Genomic DNA, 24,576 nt, shown 5'->3' with positions numbered 1-24,576 from the left:
CTGTTATTCACACAATTTTTGTGCCAGAACTTTGTCCTGGAACTGCTGCAGCCATCTTGTTTCCAGCCTGAACAAAAAGAGTAATGACCTAAGATAATAGAGACGAGGTAGAGAAAACCTGAGTCTTTGATGACATTTTCAAATGAATTCTTTGTTGTAGGGAGTTGTCCTGAAAGTCCTGATATATGAAATAGTATATTTATTGTCTAGGACAGTTTGTATTGAAGTTACTACAAATTACACCCAGAGATCTTTGATACCGAGAGAAAGCCCCATGTGCACCATCCTGAGCAGGATGCACATGGGGAACTGCAGGTAATCAGAATGGCTACCACAAAAATTGAGGTGGTAAAAGGAAGAAAGATGGAGTATGTGACAGTGATTAGAGATGACAGTACTGCGTTCAATGATAAGTAGTGATTGAGAGATGCTGAAGGTTTAAGCAGGCTCAGAATTGGGTCTTTGAACACAGGTTGGAGAATGGATGAGGAGAGCAAGACCAAAGCCAGAGCTTAGAGTGAGGAGGAAGCTGCAGTAGTACAGGTGGAAGTGGACGGTGGTACATTAACCTCCACTTTGCAAAATTAGTTTGCTCTTTAGTTTTTCTTCCAAGCATTTGAAACCAAGAGATCAAGTTTCCACTTTCTAGTCATTCTGTGACCTTCCTTGCAAAGTCTGGCTTCTCCTTTGAGGGACATATCTTATCCACAGTTACCTGACACAACTCTGGTTGTAGACATAACCAACAAAGGCAGTTCTACTTTTATACTTTCAAGTTAAACAGTGTTCTACATTCAGAAATCTAACTTTAATCTTTACACCCCTGTCAACACAATAGCCTCCTAATCACACAATAAATATACCACCAAGGCTTTCACAAAGCTAGAGTGACATACATGGACTTCTCATGAACAGTGACTGAAGGTAGTGAATGAACTCTCAGAAACAGAGCAGGGTACAAACACTAGGTTTTGTTCTAGATACTGGAGCATGCTGAGATCTACCCACTATTTAATGATATCCCACCTGTATTTATGGAGTCGTATGCAACATCTCTGAATGGTTCACATCAGAACTTCTTGTCATGAAGTTAAATTAGGACTATATGTAAGTTTTCATTTTAAGGGTTTGATTATACAACTTTTGATAGTAAATTGTTAAAGATAAAATCAACCATACTATATTAGACCATTTGAAATATACTGCTTTATAATTCTCTTTATTGTTTAGCCTACTTATCTCTGATACTGTTTTACATGGCATATTTGTGCAGGCACTTTTCCCTGCTGATATTTGCTATCTTAGTTTCTCTCTCTTGTAACACTGATAATACTAAAATTCTACACACAAAAAAAAATCGTAATGCTTCAGGAACCAATATCACTGTAGCAAAAAAAAAAATTATATTTGGAAATGTTAGCCTTTTTTCTGTTTTGAATAAAGAATGAAACAGACCCAATTTACCATGTTAAAGGGGAAGTACTACACAAAAATCTATGATCAATGTCTCTTTGACATTTAAGTAGCTTTTGTTTTTAAAACTGCATCTACTGTTTTCAGCCCTTTCCTAATGGCCTAATTGACTTGTAAATTTGATTTTATATGTTTAACAATTAAACTGTAGCATTAACTAGTTATTTATTCATTTTTATTGTCTGCTGAAATAGGTAACTGATATGTTCATGCCCAGACCCCATGGGAATGGCTAGAAAGAATGTCCATAAAGCTTTGGAGGTGGTTATATCAGAGAGGGATACTCACATCAGAAGCAGTTATAAGGAGTGTATGATGCTCACATACACATGCATGTTTATAAGGATTTTAATCTTTCACCAATGAGCAGGTGATGGGTATGAGTAATGCCTCTAAATCCCTATGTAGCACAATGGAAAAACGAATTATCATTTTATCATAGTGTCCCAGAAAGCAAAGGACTTCTTAGATCATCTGTTACATCCCTTAGTAAAATTAGGATTAGTTCCAAGAGAATGTCTTCCAGGGTTTCTTCAAAGTTTAGGTTTCTTAGGCAGTGAACATTTCTCCATTTTTCCATAATGCTACTGACTTTGGTTAAGTAGCATTTCTAAAAATCATGTTACATTCTCATTTGATCATTTTTATCTTATTAGTTCTAGGCATTCACAAGTTAAACCCATGTCCTTTAACTCCTTTTTTAAGAACTAAAGCTGTATTTTTAACTAGGAGCTCTTAAACACAACAGTTAATATAAATAATTCAAACAATTTATACAAATCCCAAACATAGTTATAAAATGTCTCTGTATCTCCATTTTGAATCTTGTCAGCCAAACAATGGCATAGTTTTTATCATTTTGCTTGAGCAAATAATCATTTTAATGTCAAAACACTAAAATATGTAACTGTAAATTAAGAGCCCACTTTTCCTCCCAAAAATGTCCATCTATTTGAGAAGAAATTCTGTCTCTGGTAGTTTATCCTAAGGAATTAATACAAAGGAAGGAGGAAGGAAGGGAGGGAGGAAGAAGGAAGAAAGGTAGATATGAAAGAGATTTCCTTATGGGGAAATTAGAAACAACCTAAATGCCTAATGTGGGAATAGTTAATTAAGCTAGTCTTCCACTTAATAAAACTTTATGCAAATTCTGTCTGCTTTATTCAGTACTAATAGCAAACCCTAGTACTGATATGTAGTAGGCACTCAAAATATATCTGTTGAATGAATAAATGATGCAGCCATTAACATTAAAATTTGGAACACTATGAAATTAAATAGCAAAAATGCTTCTGATGCAAAGTTTAAGAGAAAAGTAAATACAGAAATATATTTATGATTTGTCTGCTATGAAAAAATATGTGGGCAGATGGAAAAGAATTAATGCACAGTAATCAAGATTATTTTTGTTTGCAAATTTTCTGTCATGTTTTTCTTCTATACATAAAACCTAAACCAGATGTGTACATGGGCAACCATGCCTAGTGCCTTTGGCCCTACACTGATAGCTCAGCCTGAGGGCCATCTCTTTCTTTTCTCCATTCCAACTACAAAGTTTGAGTGCCCACTGCTCCACTCACCTGCCACTTTTTCTATACTTTTCCTTCCCCCACCCTCTTTTCTCTCCCTGACATCCATCTAGTCTGCCTCTCCCAGCATTTTCAATAACAAGAGAAAGACATTTTGATTATGCCAGGCAGAGGGGTTCTACCTATAAGTGGCATGGAACACCTGCTTTGGTTGTGGTTACCAAGGAAAGGTATAATTTTACATCTATCCTCCTGATGTAACACATTTCATTTCTGATACAAGTCCACAGTGAAAAACCCTGAAGCCAAAATCATGATTTTATAAAAAAATTATAAAAATGTAATAGGGTGATAACTATTTATAGATTGAGACAATGAATAGCATAAATAGTGAACATTTTTAAATGGTCACATGACAATTAAATTGGTCTATGAAATGAACACTAAATTTGGGGCAGAAATAGGAAAATTGGTATTCCATTATTGGCAAATATTCTTATAAAGAAAGCGCTCCCAATTTTTTTCCTCATTCAGGCCACATGAGCACCTCATCAGTATAGAAAATTATTCTCAAATAATATATTAAAATTATTCTATTGTCTGGAAGTACACACAATTGAGCAAAGAGATTATGATGTGGAGGGAACATTCCAAATGTAGAAGGGCTGCTGGTGGAAATGAGGCTGATGGTAGATGAGGCTGCACTGTGGTGACGTGATCTCACAGCACATGTAACACTGTTGCAGTTTTAACACTTCTTCATGTGGTTATATGTTTAGAATGGAAGCTTTGCCCATACAGGGACCAGGTATCCTCAGCACACAGCATGTCACCAGACATATTCTGAATTTCATCGACCCTAAGACTCAACAGAGAATAAATTGAGTCCCTGTTTTATGTACCTGTAAGGAAAAAATGTTCGTAAAGATGGAATTATGGCATGCCATCACATGTAAAACTAATCCCAATTTCATAAATGTTAAAATATGGGGAAAAGGTTTCCCTTAGAAGCGCACTACAGCAGTAGGAATCCCATCAATATGTGTTCAATGAACCACACACCATAAATGTCCTCAGAAACTCTGAAACTTCTGTTTTGCTTTGTGTTCCTTAGTTGGTTACTGCAAAGCCAAGATATACAATGTGCTCTATGTCCTCAAAGACAATTGGAATTATTCAAGTTTACAGGTGAGAAGAAACTCACAGATGAACTAGTCCATACCCTTATTTAATAAAAGCGAAAAATGAGGCTTATGGAGTTGAGGTGACTCGTTCAGAGATCCAATTCCGTGACATCATGTGGCAATCGTAAAACGTCTAAGACTAAAGCTTGTTTTTAATAATTAATCTGTTAGTTCCAGAGATTAAAATAACCCATATCAAAATGGCATTTTATATCAGGTATTACGACTAAAACAAATCTCTAATACGCTATTAAACAATAGTACTATGAATTCTTAAACTCACTGATTTAACTCTAATTCTATTCAACAATCACTTGATTATCACCCTTCTCTGCTGGCATGTCCTTTGCAAAATTTTTCTATAAATATGAGACACAGTAGGATAGTACTGCTATTATTCTAGCAGTGGCCATAAATAAGGAATCATTCTGTAAAGAATGTATTTTCTCAATATTCTTCCCTCTAAATGTTTCTTAAGCTTGACATCATCACACAATTTATATTCCATCTATGTTTTAAAAATCAGTCTTTAAAATGACCGTTTTGATTTACTGTCATATAACGATAGTCTAATAGGTTTATCTTAATTCTTTTCTCTGCTGACAGAACTGACCATAGCAATAAATTAAGCAGATGCGTTCGGTAAGCTGTCTGCAGTCATGTAAAGATCTTGCCATGGGAAGTTTCAGGCACAGCTGTGGGAAACCCAAGTTTCACCTAAATAAGTTTCATGACTCTAAAACCACAGATTCCATTGAGATGAGACTTCAGCCTTTGGATTTCATTTGGTATATCATGTTCACACAGTTTTAAAATAAATAGCAAACTCCGGGGAACTGACTAGCTTAGTAAGCCCCTCTAGGACTGACTTTGCTCCATCTGTGGTTCATTCTACCTAAGAGGAAGAATTTACCTGTAGGGCCATCTATAAAATAATGTGGATCTGTGAGCAAGTCATTTCATGCTACCATAACATTTTCATGCAAATGAAAAGTGTTTGAAATGAATATCAAGAGCTGTGTGAAAGGGAACATCCCAAATATAGAGTGGCTAGGAGACTGGGTCACTTGGATAGTGGTGAAGGTAAAGAGAGGTATATTAAGGGATGACACTTTGCTTCCATACTCATCTCTCTCTTCCTTGTACCCTGAGATAATGCATATACTGAGGTATCTGCACCCCTGCACTAAAGCATACAGCTCTGGATGAATTATCACCCCATATGTCATACCCTGGGGTTAGCTCTTTTGCCTAAAAATATAATTCAAACTTGGCATCTGCTTTAGTGGCACATCCTACAAACCTTACAAAACATAATTCTCCATAGCCAAGATCTTTAAGCTTGAGCTTTCCTTTCCCCCTCCCCTCCCCCCTCTCCTCTCTACCTTCCCCTCTTCTTTCCTCCTCTCCCATTTAAGTGCTTGCCCAGCTCTCAGTGCGTTTTCTCTCTCTCTCTCAAGTTTATTATACCATTGACTTTTTCTAATGAGAAATATGCAACTTCTCTAGAAGAAAAAGGGATGCGCAGGTTAAACTGGGCTGACAACTACAAGGTCCTCTTTGATGATCTAGAAAAGCTAGGATGCCTGAACTAAACATACTCTCAAATTAATCACGTTTGTTCTTTTCTGTTCCATAATCAATTCTACTACTCTTTTACAATGTGATTTTCTGTAAAGATAGCCTGTTTATAAATGTTTTTCCCACTATGAGATTTATTTAATTATTCACTAGTTTGTGTATTTTAATGCCCAAAATATGATAATCTGCATTTTTTGTTATGGTGGGAAGTAGGGACCTAATTTTTGTCCTATATGATTGCCAGCTGTCACAAAAGTATTTTCTGAATGATCTGGCCTTTCTAATTTGAAATGCTCTCTATAACATATTATCACACATACTCACACACATTTGTCTTAGCAGTCTCCTTTCTGTCCCATCTTCATCTATTGTACCAGAACCATATTTGTTTAATATCATTATACTACTTTTTAGTATCTGGTAATACAAGTATCCCTCTTAAGTTTTAAAAGCAGAATTGGTTCTTTCATATCTTTATTCTCCCATATAAAGTTTTCAGTCATTTTTGTCAAATTATAAAAATAATCCCATTGAAAATTTGCTTGGAAATGCCTTAAATTTGTATATTAATTTAGTCAGGATGAGTCTTAATTTTATTGAAACTTCTTAACTAGGAATTTCTTCATCTTTTATAGTCTATAAAAGTTTATTTTTAGTTAGTTTATTCACAGGTGTTTTTACTAATATAAATGGGATTTTTTTCATCACTATATTTTATAATTGGTTGTTGATGATCTATAGGGAAGCTATATAAAGACTCTACTATGGACTAAGAATTATATTAGGCATCCGAGATGGAAGATGGAGAAGGAAGAAGGGGAGAAGGGGAAAGAGGAGGAAGAGGAAGAAGTGCTAATTCAAGTTGCTTGCAGTTTAGGTGGGCGAAGCTGTCAAGTAAGTCAATGATAACATCCCAGTGTGATAAGGTATGAGACAGAGGACATAACGGTGAGCTCCATCTGTCATGGCCATCTATCCACCATCTTTTCTGTCTACACAGATTTTTATTCCTTGAAATAATTCATCTAAATCATCCATATGATAGAATGGACTTATTCTAGCTGGTAGATAAATACTATTTTTCTTGCTATAGAGAGGCTAATTACTTGCCCAATATTACTTCATTGAATTGCTGTGAATCTACTATGTGCCTGACACTTCACTAGGCAACAGTGGAGAATAAAATCGATACCATATATATGTGTTAGCATACAGTATTTGTTTTTCTCTTTCTGACTTGACTCTGTATGACAGACTCTAGGTCCATCCACCTCACTACAAATAACTCAGTTTCGTTTCTTTTTATGGCTGAGTACTAGTCCATTGTATAACTGTGCCACATCTTCTTTATCCATTCATCTGTCGATGGACACTTAGGTTGCTTCCATGCCCTGGCTATTGTAAATAGAGCTGCAATGAACATTGTGGCACATGACTCTTTTTGAATTATGGTGTTCTCAGGGTATGTGCCCAGTAGTGGGATTGCTGGGTCGTATGGTAGTTCTATTTTTAGTTTCTTAAGGAACCTCCATACTGTTCTCCAGAGTGACTGTATCAATTTACATTCCCAGCAACAGTGTATGAGGGTTCCCTTTTCTCCACAACTTCTCCAGCATTTATTGTTTGTAGATTTTTTGATGATGTCCATTCTGACCGGTGTGAGGTGATACCTCATTGTAGTTTTGATTTGCATTTCTCTAATGATCAGTGATGTTGAGCATTCTTTCATGTGTTTGTTGGCAATCTGTATATCTTCTTTGGAGAAATGTCTATTTAGGTCTTCTGCCCATTTTTGGATTGGGTTCTTTGCTTTTTTGATATTGAGCTGCATGAGCTGCCTGTAAATTTTGGAGATTAATCCTTTGTCAGTTGCTTCATTTGGAAATATTTTCTCCCATTCTGAGGGTTGTCTTTTCATCTTGTTTATGGTTTCCTTTGCTGTGCAAAAGCTTTTAAGGTTCATTAGCTCCCATTTGTTTATTTTTGTTTTTATTTCCATTTCTCTAGGAGGTGGGTCCAAAAGGATCTTGCTGTGATTTATGTCATAGAGTGTTCTGCCTATGTTTTCCTCTAAGTGTTTAATACTGTCTGGCCTTACATTTAGGTCTTTAATCCATTTTGAGTTTATTTTTGTGTATGGTGTTAGGGAGTGTTCTAATTTCAATCTTTTACATGTGGCTGTCCAGTTTTCCCAGCACCACTTATTGAAGAAGCTGTCTTTTCTCCATTGTATATTCTTGCCTTATTTATCAAAGATAAGGTGACCATATGTGCATGGGTTTATCATGGGGCTTTCTATCCTGTTCCATTGATCTATATTTCTGTTTTTGTGCCAGTACCATACTGTCTTGATTACTGTAGCTTTGTAGTATAGTCTGAAGTCAGGGAGTCTGATCCCTCCAGCTCCGTTTTTCTTTCTCAAGATTGCTTTGGCTATTCGGGGTCTTTTGTGTTTCCATACAAATTGTGAAATTTTTTGTTCTAGTTCTGTGAAAAAATGCCAGTGGTAGTTTGATAGGGATTGCATTGAATCTGAAGATTGCTTTGGGTAGAATAGTCATTTTCACAATGTTGATTCTTCCAATCCAAGAACACAGTATATCTCTCCATCTGTTTGTATCATCTAATTTCTTTCATCAGTGTCTTATAGTTTTCTGCATACAGGTCTTTTGTCTCCTTAGGTAGGTTTTTTCCTAGGTGTTTGATTCTTTTTGTTGCAACGGTAAATGGGAGTGTTTCCTTAATTTCTCTTTCAGATTTTTCATCATTAGTGTAAAAGAATGCAAGAGATTTCTGTGCATTAATTTTGTATCCTGCTACTTTACCAAATTCATTGATTAGTTCTAGTAGTTTTCTGGTAGAGTTTTTAGGATTCTCTGTGTATAGTATCATGTCATCTGTGAACAGTGACAGCTTTACTTTTTCTTTTCCAATTTGGATTCCCTTTATTTCTTTTTCTTCTCTGATTGCTGTGGCTAAAACTTCCAAAACTATGTTGAATAATAGTGGTGAGAGTGGGCAGCTTTGTCTTCTTCCTGATCTTAGTGGAAATGGTTTCATTTTTTCACCACTGAGAATGATGTTGGATGTGGGTTTGTCATATGTGGCCTTTATTATGTTGAGGTGAGTTACCTCTATGCCTACTTTCTGCAGGGTTTTTATCATAAATGGGTGTTGAATTTTGTCAAAAGCTTTTTTTCATCTATTGAGATGATCATATGATTTTTATCCTTCACTTTGTTAATATGATGTATCACACATTGATTTGCATATATTGAAGAATCCTTTCATTCCTGGGACAAACCCCACTTGATCATGGTGTATGATCCTTTTAATGTGCTTTGGATTCTGTTTGCTAGTATTTTGTTGAGGATATTTGCATCTATGTTCATCAGTGATATTGGCCTGTAGTTTCCATTCTTTGTGACATATTTTTCTGGGTTTGGTATCAGGGTGATGTTGGCCTCATAGAATGAGTTTGGGAGTGTTCCTCCCTCTGCTATATTTTGCAAGAGTTTGGGAAGGATAGGTGTTAGCTCTTCCCTAAATGTTTGATAAAAGTCACCTGTGAATCCATCTGGTCCTGGGCTTTTGTTTGTTGGAAGATTTTTAATCAGTCTCAATTTCAGTGCTTGTGATTTGTCTGTTTATATTTTCTATTTCTTCCTGGTTTAGTCTCAGAAGGTTGTACTTTTCTAAGAATGTGTCCATTTCTTCCAGGTTGTCCATTTTATTGTCACACAGTTGCTTGTAGTAATCTCTCATGATCCTTGTATTTCTGCAGTGTCAGTTGTTACTTCTCCTTTTTCATTTCTAATTCTATTGATCTAAGTCTTCTCCTTTTTTTTCTTGATGAGTCTGGCTAATAGTTTATCAATTTTGTTTTTCTTCTCAAAGAGTCAGCTTTTAGTTTTATTGATCTTTGCTATTGTTTCTTCATTTCTTTTTCATTTATTTCTGACCTGATCTGTATGATTTCTTTCCTTCTGCTAACTTTGGGGGTTTTTTTGTTCTTCTTTCTCTAGTTGCTTTAGGTGTAAGGTTAGGTTGTTTATTTGAGATGTTTCCTCTTTCTTGAGGTAGGATTGTATTGCTATAAACTTCCCTCTTAGAACTGCTTTTGCTGCATCCCATAGGTTTTGGGTCATCGTGTTTCCATTTTCATTTGTTTCTCAGTATTTTTTGATTTCCTCTTTGATTTCTTCAGTGATCTCTTGGTTATTAAGTAGTGTACTGTCTACCGTCCATGTGTTTGTATTTTTTATAGATTTTTTCCTGTAATTGATATCTAGTCTCATAACATTGTGGTTGGAAAAGATACTTGATACAATTTCAATTTTCTTAAATTTACCAAGGCTTCATTTGTGACCCAAGATATGATCCATCCTGGAGAATGTTCCATGAGCACTTGAGAAGAAAGTTTATTCTGTTGTTTTTGGATGCTTTGGATTTCAATCATCCTGTTAGGGCCTCCCAACTTTCTCACATCATAGTATACACAGAAAATTATAGAATTTGCACAGCACACTTGATTAAGTGTATGTGGTTGCTCGGGGCCCTGTGTCTGGCTACCTAGGACCTGCCTGAAGGCTAGGTCAAAACATGAAGGTTACTCAAAACATGGAAATTGAGAAACTCTCCTCAGTACTCACCACCATGCTACTCATTTAACTGGGGTTTGATGCACCTTTGTAAACTCTTCTTTCTAACTAGGAATAATAAAGCTACTGGGGTTTCTAAAATCAGATATATGTATATGGTTATACTTTTATATAACTGTGATTTATGAAGTATTTTCACATACTACTTCATGTGACTATCACAAAACCTGTGAGATTAGAAAGTAGGTATTATTTTTGCTATTTTATAAATGAAGCTAAGACTTGGAGGGGCAAGTAACTTCCCAAAGCTCTGAAATGGCAGAACCAGGACTGGAAACTATCACTTCTAACTCCATGTTCATTGTTGTTTCTTTTCCACTCTGATTAAGTAAGCTCCCCCACTCCCACCCCACCCAGCTAATAATGATGTTTCTAAAACCCAAGGTAAAATATCAGTGAGCTCATTCTTTAAGTTTCAAATGAAAGGTAAAAGCTTATATCCTAAAATCTGGGCTTTTTTATTTTTAAGACTTATTTTCTATTCCAATCAACAAACCATTAGAGAGTACCAGAAATTCACAAAATGCCATGTTTTATCATATTCATCACTTAAGAGAAAGACCCAAGTGTTCCCACACTATTAAACATAAAAGTTTTAAGTTTTACAGTTAACTTGCTGAGGCAGCCAACTGCAGCCCCAATTGGGAAGTACTACAAGGTATTTGGAGATAAAAGAATGTCTCAAATAGAGAAACCAGATGCATTATGAAAAATGCGTAGAGGTCTGCATGGCTGTTGGATAAAGAAGATGTATACCCCTCTGCCCTTGAGGAATATGAACAGCTAAAGTCCTTTATTCTTATATCATCTATTGAAGTCAGCAAGTTCCTCCAGGAAGAATCAATAAGATGTCTGCATATGTAGAAAGGATGGCAGTAAGCTATCCATTACTTCTCTTTTCAGACATAAAATGAAGAAAATGTAATTAATTCAAATTGTGGGGAGAAAAATATGGTAACCTACCATAAGCAACATGCAAGCCTACTTAAAATAATAGCATTATCATTCTGGGTACCTCCAGGATCCAGCAAAAAGAGAATAATTCACCATGCAATTTGTTAATTCTCTGTCACTGAATGATTGTTAATAGGACAGTTCTTTCAAAGGAATATTTCTTCAGGAGCCAAGTGTTTGGAAAGGAGGTTAACTGTGTTACAAATATTAGAAAGTTTAATTTTCGGTATTCTTCCTTTGTTTATTCCAATAAGCCTTTTTGAAGCAGTATCCTGTATCACCTCTATGTCACGCCAGTTGTGAGTAGTTACTTTTAAAATGGAAAAGCCTTGATGAGGCAGTAAGAAGGACATGGGGAGACTCTGGTGGGAGACATCTAGCTGTGTCTTTTATTAGCTGTGTGACAGACAAGTTATTTAGCTACTCTTAAATCTCCGATTCTCATCTGTAAAATGGGATGATAGAAAATCCTACCTACCTAACAGGAATTGTCGTTTCTAAAAATATGATACATTTAAAGTACTTGGCACAGTACCTAGGGCCCCTTCATCTTCTTCAGTCAGGGTTTCTCTCCCCAATTTCAGCAATCACTTCCTTCTTTCCCTATGTTTCACATCAGCACAAAACCTTAGAGTTGCTGGTGAAGAAACTCCATTTTAGGGCAAGAAATTCAGTTGCATTAAAAAAATATTGTTAGGTGAGCAGTAGTTTCTTGGAATTTTACATTTGAAAATAATAGTAATTAACTAAATGTCATAAATCAAAATAAGAACCTTGGGTTTCATTTCTTAACATAGAACAAAACCTGTTTTTGTGTTTTCACTTATTCAATGGTGAAACAATAAAATGTTGCCATGTGGCAATGACTACAGCTATAAAGAGTTATCTAGATATTCATATTCATATACAGCATGCATTTTTTATTCCCTGCTTTTAAAGCTGAATAATTCTTAAAATAAGACAACAGACTTCAAAAAATCAACAGTTGTTATTTATAAAGAATTTTTATGCACCAGGCAGTATATCTTAATCCTCCGATTGAAATGGTTACTATTATTATATGGGTTTTTTTTTTTTTTTTACAACTGAAGTGAACAGATCAATGAATCATCACACCTCATGACCCAGGCCATCAATTAGAATGCCAGTGGCACCCCAGAAGACACCCTTGGGCCCCTTTCAATAACCACCCTCTTGTTTCTCCCCAGAGTTAACTTTCCTGACACTGTATGTCTATAGTTTAGTTTTGCTATTATCTTTTTCAATAGATGGAAAGAGATTACTTAATTCACTGGATGTCTCACACTTAGGAAGTAGCCTAGCCCAAATCAGAACCCCGGTCAAACAGGGAAGCACTGATTCGCTACATTCTATTGTGACACTTGTCTATTATCCCAAATACAAGTACACATTTAAAGCTGAAGATGAAGATCATTCAAAAGTCATGAAGCACAGTAGGAGTAAAATGAAAAATCAAACTCAAATCTCTATTCTGGACCCTTCTACAACCTTTGCACTAAGATCCCATTGGTGTCAGAAACCGAGTTCTGCCTCTTTACATCTCTGTGACCCTGAACAAGTCATTCCAACTCTTTGAGCCTCGGTTTTCTCATGAGTCAAATGAGAACAGTGACTTCTTTTTTGTAGAATTGAGGGAAAGACTAGAGGTGAGCTGTATAGAGCCTGGCACATTGCAGGTGTTCAATGAACAGAAGCTGTTAAAATTAGCATTATAGTCCTTGGCTCAGAGAACTTTTGCCTGTTCAGCCTATTTTATATCTATATTTAATTCTAGAGAATACTCCAATATTTGGTATAATATCATCATATCACAGGAACTTTTAAATTTTATAAGGAGAGAATTTTATGAATTTATCTTTTTTAGAGTATGTACTTAATGATATCTAGTTATATCAATGCTTATAAGTATTATTCCAAGTTAACACTATAGGCAAGAAAAACTTCTAACAGCATTTTGAGAATAGAGTGTAATTCTTTGGGTGCAACCAACGAAGACTCATAGAGCAAGACCTGCAGAGGGGAAAAGATTATTTTCCAACCAGTAGATGCCTCCATGCTGTTTCCTGCTATCATGAAGAGTAAAAGCTACATTTCTAGAATGGTACTGAAGCAGAACAACTCCAATAGGATCTAAGGCCAAAGTCCTGAGCTGTGAAGAAAGCAAGATGACGAGAAGAGCAAAAATGAGGAGCAAAAGAGAAATTAATGTTTTAGGAAATCTGCTTGTAATGCATAGCTGGAACCAGCTGATATAAGCACATTTTTAAGATGTGGAAAATTTCTTGCTTTGGTTTTAACTTTGAAAGTGAATCTCCTGTGAGGGCCACTCATGATGTTTGAGACTCAGGCCAACTTCTTCAGGCATTCTCTAAACATATAGGGCTACAACAGTAAAAAAAAAAAAAGAGAGAGACTGGATTTTAGTACCATAGTCCAGATTTATTCTGTAGCACCATTGAAGGTAATGCCAGAAACCTCCGAAGAAACAAGTTTGAATTTTCCCATTCCTCATCCCCATTCATACCTAATAATAAATACAAAGCCAATTTTAAAGATGGTGTAGCTATCTATGTATGAATATGCATACCTATATATTTACTAATTTCAAAGCAAATAAACACTTTGGGAAAATATCTATTCCCCTAATAGAATCACATAAGAATTTTAACTGCAATTGGAAATAGAGTTTTAAAAATAATCATCCAAATAAAGAAATTCCTTAAAAACTATGGCTAATCAACCAGAAGACCTATTTCCCAAGTTTAGTAAATGAACAGATGGTTTTTCCCACAGCAAGAATGCTTGGTGTGTGAAAGTTATTTATATTAAAATCTTTGAGTGATTTCTTGGGTTTTTTTGTAAGTTTATTTTCTTGAAATTGTGTCCAATAGGAGTTTCCTCAGGCTGCCATTAGAGGGCATAAAAGAATAATTATGGAGGCCAAAATCACATAGCCCCAAAATTAACCCTGAAGGAAAAAAACAACCATTTAATTTTGGTTTCAAAAGAAGAATATACAAAAAATGAATAGTAGAAATAATTTATATGTAAGAAGCTTTGATGAAAGCAGCCATCTATAAAGAAATTAGGAATTAATAGTTATTTTATGTGTAAAAGACAAAAGCAAAAAACTAACGTTTTAAGAAGTTTAGTTTGATAATCTCAAAAGTAGTTCCTATGCATTAGCAGTCACTAGAGTACATGATAAAAATAAAATAAAATAAGAGAAAGAAAGAGGCGGTGATCAGGAAGGAAAAGAGAACCACACAGAGAATGACAATGGTAAAATCTCATCTCAAATTTTGACTCATGACATGTAAAAAAGTATTAAAGAAAAAAATCAGGAATATATCTTTCTTTGAGAAGCATAGGATCGATTGATTTCATGGCTTCAAAGTCTTTTCCCCCCAACTGCCTGTTCTCTGGTTAACCTGCATAACTTCCTTCTTACCTAAAGGCCATGACAATAAAAAATCAGTCTAAAGAAAAATGGATCTCAAACACAGGAGAGTAAATCAAATCTTCCTATTCTTTATATCACTCACTGTTTTGAAGGATTTTAGACATATATGCCACTCCTAAATGCCACGTTTAAAACTTGCAAAGTTAACGGATTCATATCCAATTAGGAACATATTTCCTCCCCCAATAAATGTTAATGAAGTTGGTACCGACCTATTCAATGTATGTATAACTCAGGGAAAAATATAGACAACCTATATTTCAGATTAATATAAAACCCTCTTTTATATTGGCTGTCTCCTTTGTAGCAATCACTCTCACCTTTACTGAATTCCAGAGTAAATTTATGATATCAATCCCTTTCTTTAATTTATAAAACAGTAAAATCCCAAGATCGCCTTCAAACAGAAGGAACACAGTCACAATATGTTTCTATCACACTGTGAAGACTGTTAAGACTCCCAATAGGGCACTTTGACTTAAATCCTATAAATTTCCTGCTTAAATTTTCAAACAGGGGAAACCAGGGATGCATATGAGAACATAAACCCACCTTTTGGTGATAGCGCTATACTAGTCTGTATTGCTAAAGGGTATAAAAAGGGCCATAAAGGAACTGGAATTATACTGAACAGGATCTCAGACTCCACAATCTATTTGTAAACACAGACCTCTGGAAAGTGCACAGAGACAGATGGGGAAAATATTTTTAACTCTGTGGGATGGAGGGAGGCACTTAGCAAGCCATCTACCCCATAAGACCCATTCTGAATGACCAACAAATCTATCTGACAGTTATAAATGAAGCAGGTAGCAAACAGTATCTACAAATGTTAGACACACATCTCATTTTTTTAATTGTTTCATTTCTACAACATTTAATATGTAGACAAAACCCATATAAGAGCTAAAAAGAAACTACGTTTTGGAATTTATCCCTCATCTTAAATTCCATCATGAAAGACTAAAGATATATCTTTGTTGATATTCCCTGTCTTTAAGAAGTACAGAAAACGGGAATACGTAGCTAAAATAAGTTGGGGGGTTCCTTTATCTGGATTGAAAAAAACAGTCGTGGCTTCCTTTCTGATTATTCAAGAACAATTTCATCTTAAGTCCTCAAACCCCTCTGATCTTTTGTCTCATAGATATTGTCATCAAGTTACAGCTGTATTTTTATTAATTTGTCTCCTCCTCCAGAATATTAGTTATTTAATGGTAGAAACTTATTCTAAAAACAGAAGCTGGTACAGAAAAGGCCCTTGATACATTTTTGGTGTATTAATCTGACTGAGGAAAGGATCACCACCAAATAAAAATATCTTCAGGTCTATAATTTATAACTATACTTATTTGTTATCTTTGACAAAATTTATTGAGCATTTATTATACACCAGAGACTGTCATAGGCACTGGAACACAGCAATAAATACGATGATTTAAAAGGTCCCTTGCCTTTACAGAGCTTACCTTCTTTGGGGGTAGCCAATAAGAAAAAAGCATCTGCAAATAAACAAGACAATGATAAGAAGAGAATAAGTGCCAGGAATATAAAAGGAGCCTAACACACATAGGAAGAGTGAGGAGTTCCTACCTTCACAAAACTAACAAACAAACAAAAAAACACTTCTGTTTGAAGAATTTGAAAAACTTAGAAAGATAAAAGAGCCAACAGTATCATAAGGGTGTGATAAAAGGCCTTCAACTAGTATTATGTGCTACCTTGACATCCAAAACAAGGAAAGTCTCAAAACGGCCTAACCTCAAATTCCTCTCCCAACTCTGCTCTTGTGTATAATGTCGCCTAGCTGAACACTCCTTATCAGATGTACCAAAAATAGTTCCTGCTTATCCCTGAATAGCAGGTTTCACTTCCCTGCCAGCCCTTGGAATTATTCAAAGTAGCCAAGCATAGCTTCCCACAGCAACCAGAGGAACATCACATTTTTACTACTTCAGAGCCTGCTTCCCACAGCCCTTGCTTGTTTTGTTCACTGTGTTCCTGAGTGCAAGCCCTGTGTAGCCTTGGGTGGTGTCGGATGTCTTCCTCCCCCGGGCTGGGAGCTTATGTGATTAATAAACTGCTGTCAATGTCATCTGTCTCGTGTTGAGTGTGGTGTGCTCAGCCATCCCCATAACACTAGGGTGGGAATCCCTCACCACCACCATTGTGACTAGGAGACAATCAAAACAAAGGGTCCTACATTTCCAGCTGGATGTCCCACAAAGAAAGACAGTGTTCTTTGTAATTCCATGCAAAGAGTACTAGCCTTGGACCCAGAAACTCCAAGACAAATCTTTTCACCTCCCTTGAGCCTCACTCAGTTTCCTGAATCAATAAGATGAGTATGTCCTTAATACTTACTTTGAAGTTAATTTCAAGTAAAAGAATGTTTGAAAAGTTCCCAGGCACATTGTAGGTTCCCAAAATGTGTCTGCCTTTCTTACACAATGTCCTTAGTGGTTCATTAGACTTTGGATAAAGAGAGGTTTTCCCATATCCCTGACACCTCAAATGGCTTCCCATGGTTATGCCTTTGAAGGTACCTTTTCCCCTCTTACCCCTAGTTGTTCCCCCTATCTAAAACCTTCCTAGCTTTTGCCAGGATGAAGTATTCTTTCAATTGTGTAATACCCATAACACCATGGCACACATTTGACACTTCTGATTCATGAGCATCTATTGCTATTTTTTTCTGTGAGTTCATGTCATCTCCCCAACCAAGAGTCCACTCTTTAACTCCTTTAACATACTGCTTTACACCTCCAAAGTCTTGTACATAAGTAAATAATACATGTCAATAAACTCTGAGGTGGATGGATCTAGAGTCTGTCATACAGAGTGAAGTAAGTCAGAAAGAGAAAAACAAATACTGTATGCTAACACATATATATGGAATCTAAAAAAAAAAAAAAAAGTAATGAAGAACCTAGGGGCAACACGGGGATAGAGATGCAGACCTACTAGACAATGGACTTGAGGACACTGGGAGGGGGAAGGGTAAGCTGGGAGAAAGTGAGAGAGTGGCACGGACATATATAATACCAAACGTAAAATAGATAGCTAGTGGGAAGCAGCCGCATAGCACAGGGAGATCTGCTCCGTGCTTTGTGACCACCTAGAGGGGTGGGAGGGAGACGCAAGAGGGAAGAGATATGGGGATATATGTATATGTATAACTGATTCACTTTGTTATAAAGCAGAAACTAACACACCATTGTAAAGCAATTATACTCCAATAAAGATGTTAAAAAATGCCAATAAACTCACTAAACATTTATCATCGTACCTCTCTCTTCCTTTTTGTTTATTCTGGAATAAAAGCACTGGTGAAAAAATATTTGGAATTTGCATCAACACAGAGGTTATATGTTATAATAAGGACATGTCTCATAGTGAAAATAGATTTAAACAGATTCTAAAGTTTTGACATGAGAGTTAAATATATTGAGGGTTGGTTTTGATTATTGGGCTCTGGACTCTTAAGGTATTTGTATTTGCATAGGAAATTTAGTTTATAAAAGTAGCTAGCAAAACATATGCAGAGCCATTATTTACTTTCTGTGGCAAGTTCTCAACCATTAAAGCTTTGTTTTTTATAACATTGAAAAACAGGAAGTTTTCCATCTCGGCAAGGTACCACACAGCCCTACAGCAAAGTGATCAACTTTTGAGACTCCTGATTGACTGGATGGATTAAACAGACTGCCTAAAATGCCTCCAAAGCTATCAAAGAAAGAAAGAAAGAAATCCTATCAATGATGGGTACACTGTCATCTACTCAGCGCTCTTTATAAAACCTTTTATTTACAATGTATTCCACAGCAAAAAAATTTCTAACCTCTAGTTGAAATTGTATTACTGTTTATAAACACATCTATATGAACCCATTTTAGATATTGAATATATCTAAGCAGCTAAAAAGTGAAACCCCTGGAGTAACAAAAAGGCAATTGGCTGGCCTGTAGGCATATTTTAGTTGAACAGCATAATGCTTTAAATATTTGAAACCTAATGCTTTCAAAGAGGGCAAGTACTGTCACATTTCCTGAGGACTTTGTTAGTCCCTCCTGTCTCACTCCTGGCTTGATTCCTACCTGTGCCTACATCAACCTATCTCACCCACAGTGTTTTGAGTCTGCAGAAACATCTTTAAGAGGCAGACAGGTCCTAGAAAAATAACACTGAAAGGGAAAGTCAGATATCCTGGTTGCTAATCATGTCTCTAACTACCTGTGTGACCTTGGGGAAGTCACCACATTTTCCTGGACCTCATTTATGTCAACTGAGAAATTAGAGGCTCAGCTAATTGCTGATGTCACATCCAATATAAATCCCAAAACATTCCTTATACTTTGTGATAACTAGAAATTGTTTATCACAAAAACCAAAAAGATGAAAGAAATTATGCTTTTCCACACTAATCAATCATCACTTACATTGCAATTTTATCTGTCTTTGATAATGTCTACTCACCACCAAGCAGTTGTTGGCACACCTCCTGATAACTCTTTTTTAATTATATTTTAACCAGCTCAAATCCATCACCAAAATTTTTGAAGTCACTGTGATATTTGAAAATTCCTTTCATCATTCATTCACCAGTATTTCCTTTTAAAATAATAGAACTGTATGACTGATTCACTTTGTTGTAGAGCAGAAACTAATAAAAATAATAATAATAATAGAACTACCAGGGTTTTCTTTAAAAGAGAGAGAGAGAAATAATGTCATGTTGTAATATTATGGGGAGAGTTTATTGAAATTATAATGTTACTTTGACACCAGTATACATTTTATGGAATGATTAGTTTTTAATACATAAAGCCTTTAAATGAGAAGAAACATATTAGACTTGCTTTAAACTTTTAAAAACTTTTAAAAAGTATTTTTAAACTGGCTTTTACATTTTTGCGACCTCAAAGTACAGGTCACAGAGTCCTTAAGGTGGCATTCTTAGTGTTCAGGGCTGACTCTCCTGCTGGTGCTCAATGGATGCCAAGTCACTATAAAAAAAAGTGCATTGTTGGATGGTGGCATGAATCACTGTGAGGGACACATTCAGGACACCTCCTCAAAAGGCCCTTCATAAACTTTTCTACGTTTTTTCTTAGGCACATGTTATTACTCAAAACAAATTTCTACAGTAATTCCAAGTATAGTCCCAGTCACTCTCTATTTGATGTAATAGAAATGTTTAAAATTTTGGGATTATAAATCATTCTATATGCCTAATTTAAAGACTTAGCCAAGGCTCTAAAAACAACTTCAAGATATATTTACATTAAAATGTACCATTTTCTGACAGCTTCAAACACAATTTTATTTTAAATTCAGAACAGAAAGTTCAACTTAAAAATTCTGAAGGGCCTCCCTGGTGGCGCAGTGGTTGAGAGTCCGCCTGCCGATGCAGGGGATACGGGTTCGTGCCCCGGTCCGGGAGGATCCCATATGCCGCGGAGCGGCTGGGCCCGTGAGCCATGGCCGCTGAGCCTGTGCTCCGCAACGGGAGAGGCCACAACGGTGAGAGGCCCGCATACCGCAAAAAAAAAAAAAAAAAAAAAAAAAAAAATTCTGAAGATCTAAATTGCAAAAGAGTTATCAGTCCAGAGTTGATTGTCAAAGTGATCTTAATTGGATTTTTATGAAGAAAAGCAGTCCTTATGTTAGAAAATGGAAATAACCTCTTTGTGTCTACAGAAGTCAATTGATCACAACTGTTATGCAGAACTTTTATGATGGGAATGCTTCTGGATAATTGTAATAACAAATGTAAAGATCCTGTTACTTTCATTATTTATTTTTATTTTGTGAATAATACAACCAAGTCATGTCCATTAAAAAATTAAATAAATATGCTGAAATGCAAAGATTTAGGAAAGCCCACCACTGCAGGGGGAAAACGGTATTCCAATAATGTTTTTCTCAATGACAAGTCTACTTTTTATCAACGAATAGGACTCTCTCTTTCCTGAGTTAAACAAAAGCCACTAGTTGTGCTATAACAAAGGGTTTTATTTTACAATCATTCTTCTACTTGCTTAACACCTGCTGGTCACAGTGACATAACTCACTTTTAATGAATTATTTGACTATCCAGTACTCAGTAAGGCATACAACAGGTGCCAATCAATATTTATTTGGGAAACAGACCCTAAAGTGACATTATAGAGGAAATACTTCTTATAGGGTTATAGAAAAACCTCTTGGGGCTAACACACTGAAGAAACTGAAGAGTGAGAAGACCAAAGAAGAAGGTGCTATCTGGGAAGATGGCAAAATTTGCCTTGAGCTAAAATATAAAATAACTTAAATAATAAAATTATAGGAACTTGACAAAGAAACATAGGACAAATTTAACACAGTTCTTTCCTAGAACATTCGTACATGGTAACATACCTAAAGAGAGATTATTATTTTGGTTGTTCCCAAAAGAATGCATATCAAAGGCTAAAGTATTTATAGGTTATTCTAATTCTATCATCTTGTGTCCTTTTTTTTAACATCTTTATTGGAGTATTATTTCTTTACAATGGTGTGTTAGTTTCTTCTTTATAACAAAGTGAATCAGTTATACATATACATCTGTTCCCATATCTCTTCCCTCTGGCGTCTCCCTCCCTCCCACTCTCCCTATCCCACCCCTCTAGGTGGTCACAAGCCACCTAGCTGATCTCCCTGTGCTATGCAGCTGCTTCCCACTAGCTATCTATTTACGTTTGGTAGAGTATATATGTCCATGCCACTCTCTCACTTTGTCACAACTTACCCTTCCCCCTCCCCATATCCTCAAGTCCTCTAGTGTCTTTGACAAAGAGAATTCTTAGTTTGGAGTAAGAATGTAAAACATAAAGGAGGTTATATATAAAAAAATCTATAATCCTAAATTTGAATAGAAATTGTCAGTATAAATTCATATGCAGTACTGTAGAATATGTGTGCGTGAGTGAGAAAAAGTGTGAGTGTAAAATATACTAGTTTTCTCTACTGAAGAAGCCTAGAAAAATAACTATGTTTCCCTAGTGCCCAGATAATGATCTTAAAATATTATTTACTTCTAAGAGAAACTAGCATTTCTTAGAGAAATGAGTCATTCCAGGTCTGGGGAAGATGAACCTGGAGCATCATTATATTGGATGAAGAAGAAATTAAGACTATTAAGACTAACTTCAAGAGGCTCCCACTGGCCAATGATGCAATAATTTGAGCTTCAAAAAGAATAATTTCAATTGAAATAAAGATGTTTTAATCTATGAGTTTAAAATAATTTTTAAAATATATTAATAGGTCATTTTCTGAGGGTAATAGGGAGTCAACTCATTATCTTGAAAACTGACAACTGAAGGAAAAGAATCAAGCATTTATCCTGACTCCTGTATGAACTGTTCTACAAGGTAACAAAATAGGTCAGGGGAAGTATATATTGTATACACCTAATATTTGAAAAAGGAATGATAGAACTAGAATATCACTGTTTGCAACCCCCAATAAATGAATAGGTCTAGGCACTGAGCATCAACTGCAGCTAACATCAGGAAAAGAGGGAAAAACAGCATTAAGTGCCTCTTGATGAAAGAAAACACAAAAGTAACAAACCTGAGTCTGATCAAGCCTCTGATCCAGCTACTAAGTTTCAGGGAATATGCAGAGCAGAAGAATTTATAGAACTGCAGTCAATATTTCCCAAAGTTATTCAACAAATAAATTATTATTCAATAAAGAAATTATAAATTTCTTTATAATTTATAAAGAAAAGGAAAGGTGAAAGAACATGTAGATTAAATGAGACTTTATTAAAAACTTAATTTTTTATTGTGCAAGATTAAACTATAATGTCAAGGATGAACACTTCAGTGGTAAAACTATAAGGAAATGGTGACAATAAAATTCAAAAGAGTAGTTACTTTTGGGAGAGGGAAGGGTCTATGACCAGCAGTTGGCAACTGAGGAGCTTCTGCAGTAAGTGGTAAAATTCTAGTTCTTGACCTGGGTAGTTGTTAAAATGATGTAGCACCTTAAAAGAATCCATTAAACCATACATTTGTGTTTTTTTTTTCTGTATGTGTGCTTTAAAACAAAATAGTTTTAAGAAAAGATTTTGTAAAGTAATTCAATAGCAAGTTTATAGTTTAACAACATGATACTAAAAATATTCAGAGGAATATTACTTCTCTTAGAAGAAGAAAATAATTCATCATGATGTAATAGGTAAATTAAAGTTCAAATTCTTATTTGCCTTTGAAAGTAATGTAGATATTGTTTATAAAATAAAGTGGTAACCACAAAACCCAACATCACTGTAAAGACTGGTTAGTCAAAATCATTAACAAGGATGTTGTGTTCATTGCCTATTAGGGAACTCTTGGGATTATATGAGACTGTTAATGCTTTTTATTGCTTACTGAACTAAATAATCAGTCTGCAGATAGAATATGGGCCATTTAAAAAATCTTAATAGTTTTATACGGATTAAGAAGGAGGGAAAGCACTATAACAGTTGAAAAACAAAATAAATAGGTTAACATAAAAGAAGCTTCTTTTGCTTAAGTTAAATCTATTTTTTTAAATCACATGCTAGAGTATCTCTAAACAAAATAAAGATTAAAAAGTATCTTCTAAACTAACCAATGAGAATTGGAGAGTGATAGGCAATACCTATTGTTTTCTATTGGCACAAATACTGGTAAAAAATTTTTGTGGTACTTGTTTAATTTAGAACAGTAAAATCCATAGTTTTTGAAATATTTAAAATTGTTTGACACATAATAGACTTTGAAAATAAATATCATATTGTTCAAATTTACAAATTTATACCTGCAACAAAATGGCATATTGCATTTCTAGGCTGTTTAAAGAAAATAAATACTAGTTTTCTGAATTTGACTTCATAAGGAGTTTAGTTATTCTAAGCTTTCTATTGATATGAACTAAGTAAGTAAGGTGTTTAATTTTAAAAGCACAGTCATGGCAGCATTTGGCAAGCACATATGAAGAAAACAGAGCTTACACCACAAATAAAACAAACAGGAAACTTCTAGCCCTTCAGCTAGAAGACCCAATAGGGAAATATTAAAACATAAAAGAAAGAAGCTTGTTTTGAACAAATTACAAATACATAAGATTTATACAGCTTAAGTATAATTGGTTTTCTTTGCATTCCAATGTTAATTATGATATATATTAAAATATATTGAATTCATGATATAAAAATTATATATATATGTGTGTATACATATGTTTACATATATATATATATATATATGAAATTTTGGATACATACTGCTTTGAGAATATGGCAATTTGATTCTGTAATCTTTTCTGAGGCCAAGACATAATTCATTCTAGGGCTTTAATAATTTAAGGTTAAAAGGAATTATTAGTTATCTTGCATGTCACCCAACCTACCATTTTAGATCTTTTTGATATCATACCAGTTACAAAAAGCCTTGTGGTTATCAGTTATCTCACCATCTGTACACACTTCCAGATATCTTTACCTTATCTACTATTCATCTAATGTTCTTCAGTGATTTTCATGCCATTTCCCTGCTCAAGAGTTTAAATTCTTCAATTTGGATTTCAAAATTTTTCATTCATTCTTTCATACACGCATTCAATAAACATCCCAGTGTTCCAGGGACTGATGTCCCAGCATGGACATTGTGATATAAAGATTAATCATACATAGGCATTATTTAAATGGCAACAAA

Source organism: Mesoplodon bidens (assembly GCF_964165515.1).
Source record: "Mesoplodon bidens genome assembly, chromosome: 5".
Classification (NCBI taxonomy): domain Eukaryota; kingdom Metazoa; phylum Chordata; class Mammalia; order Artiodactyla; family Ziphiidae; genus Mesoplodon; species Mesoplodon bidens.
This window is presented reverse-complemented; position numbering follows the sequence as displayed.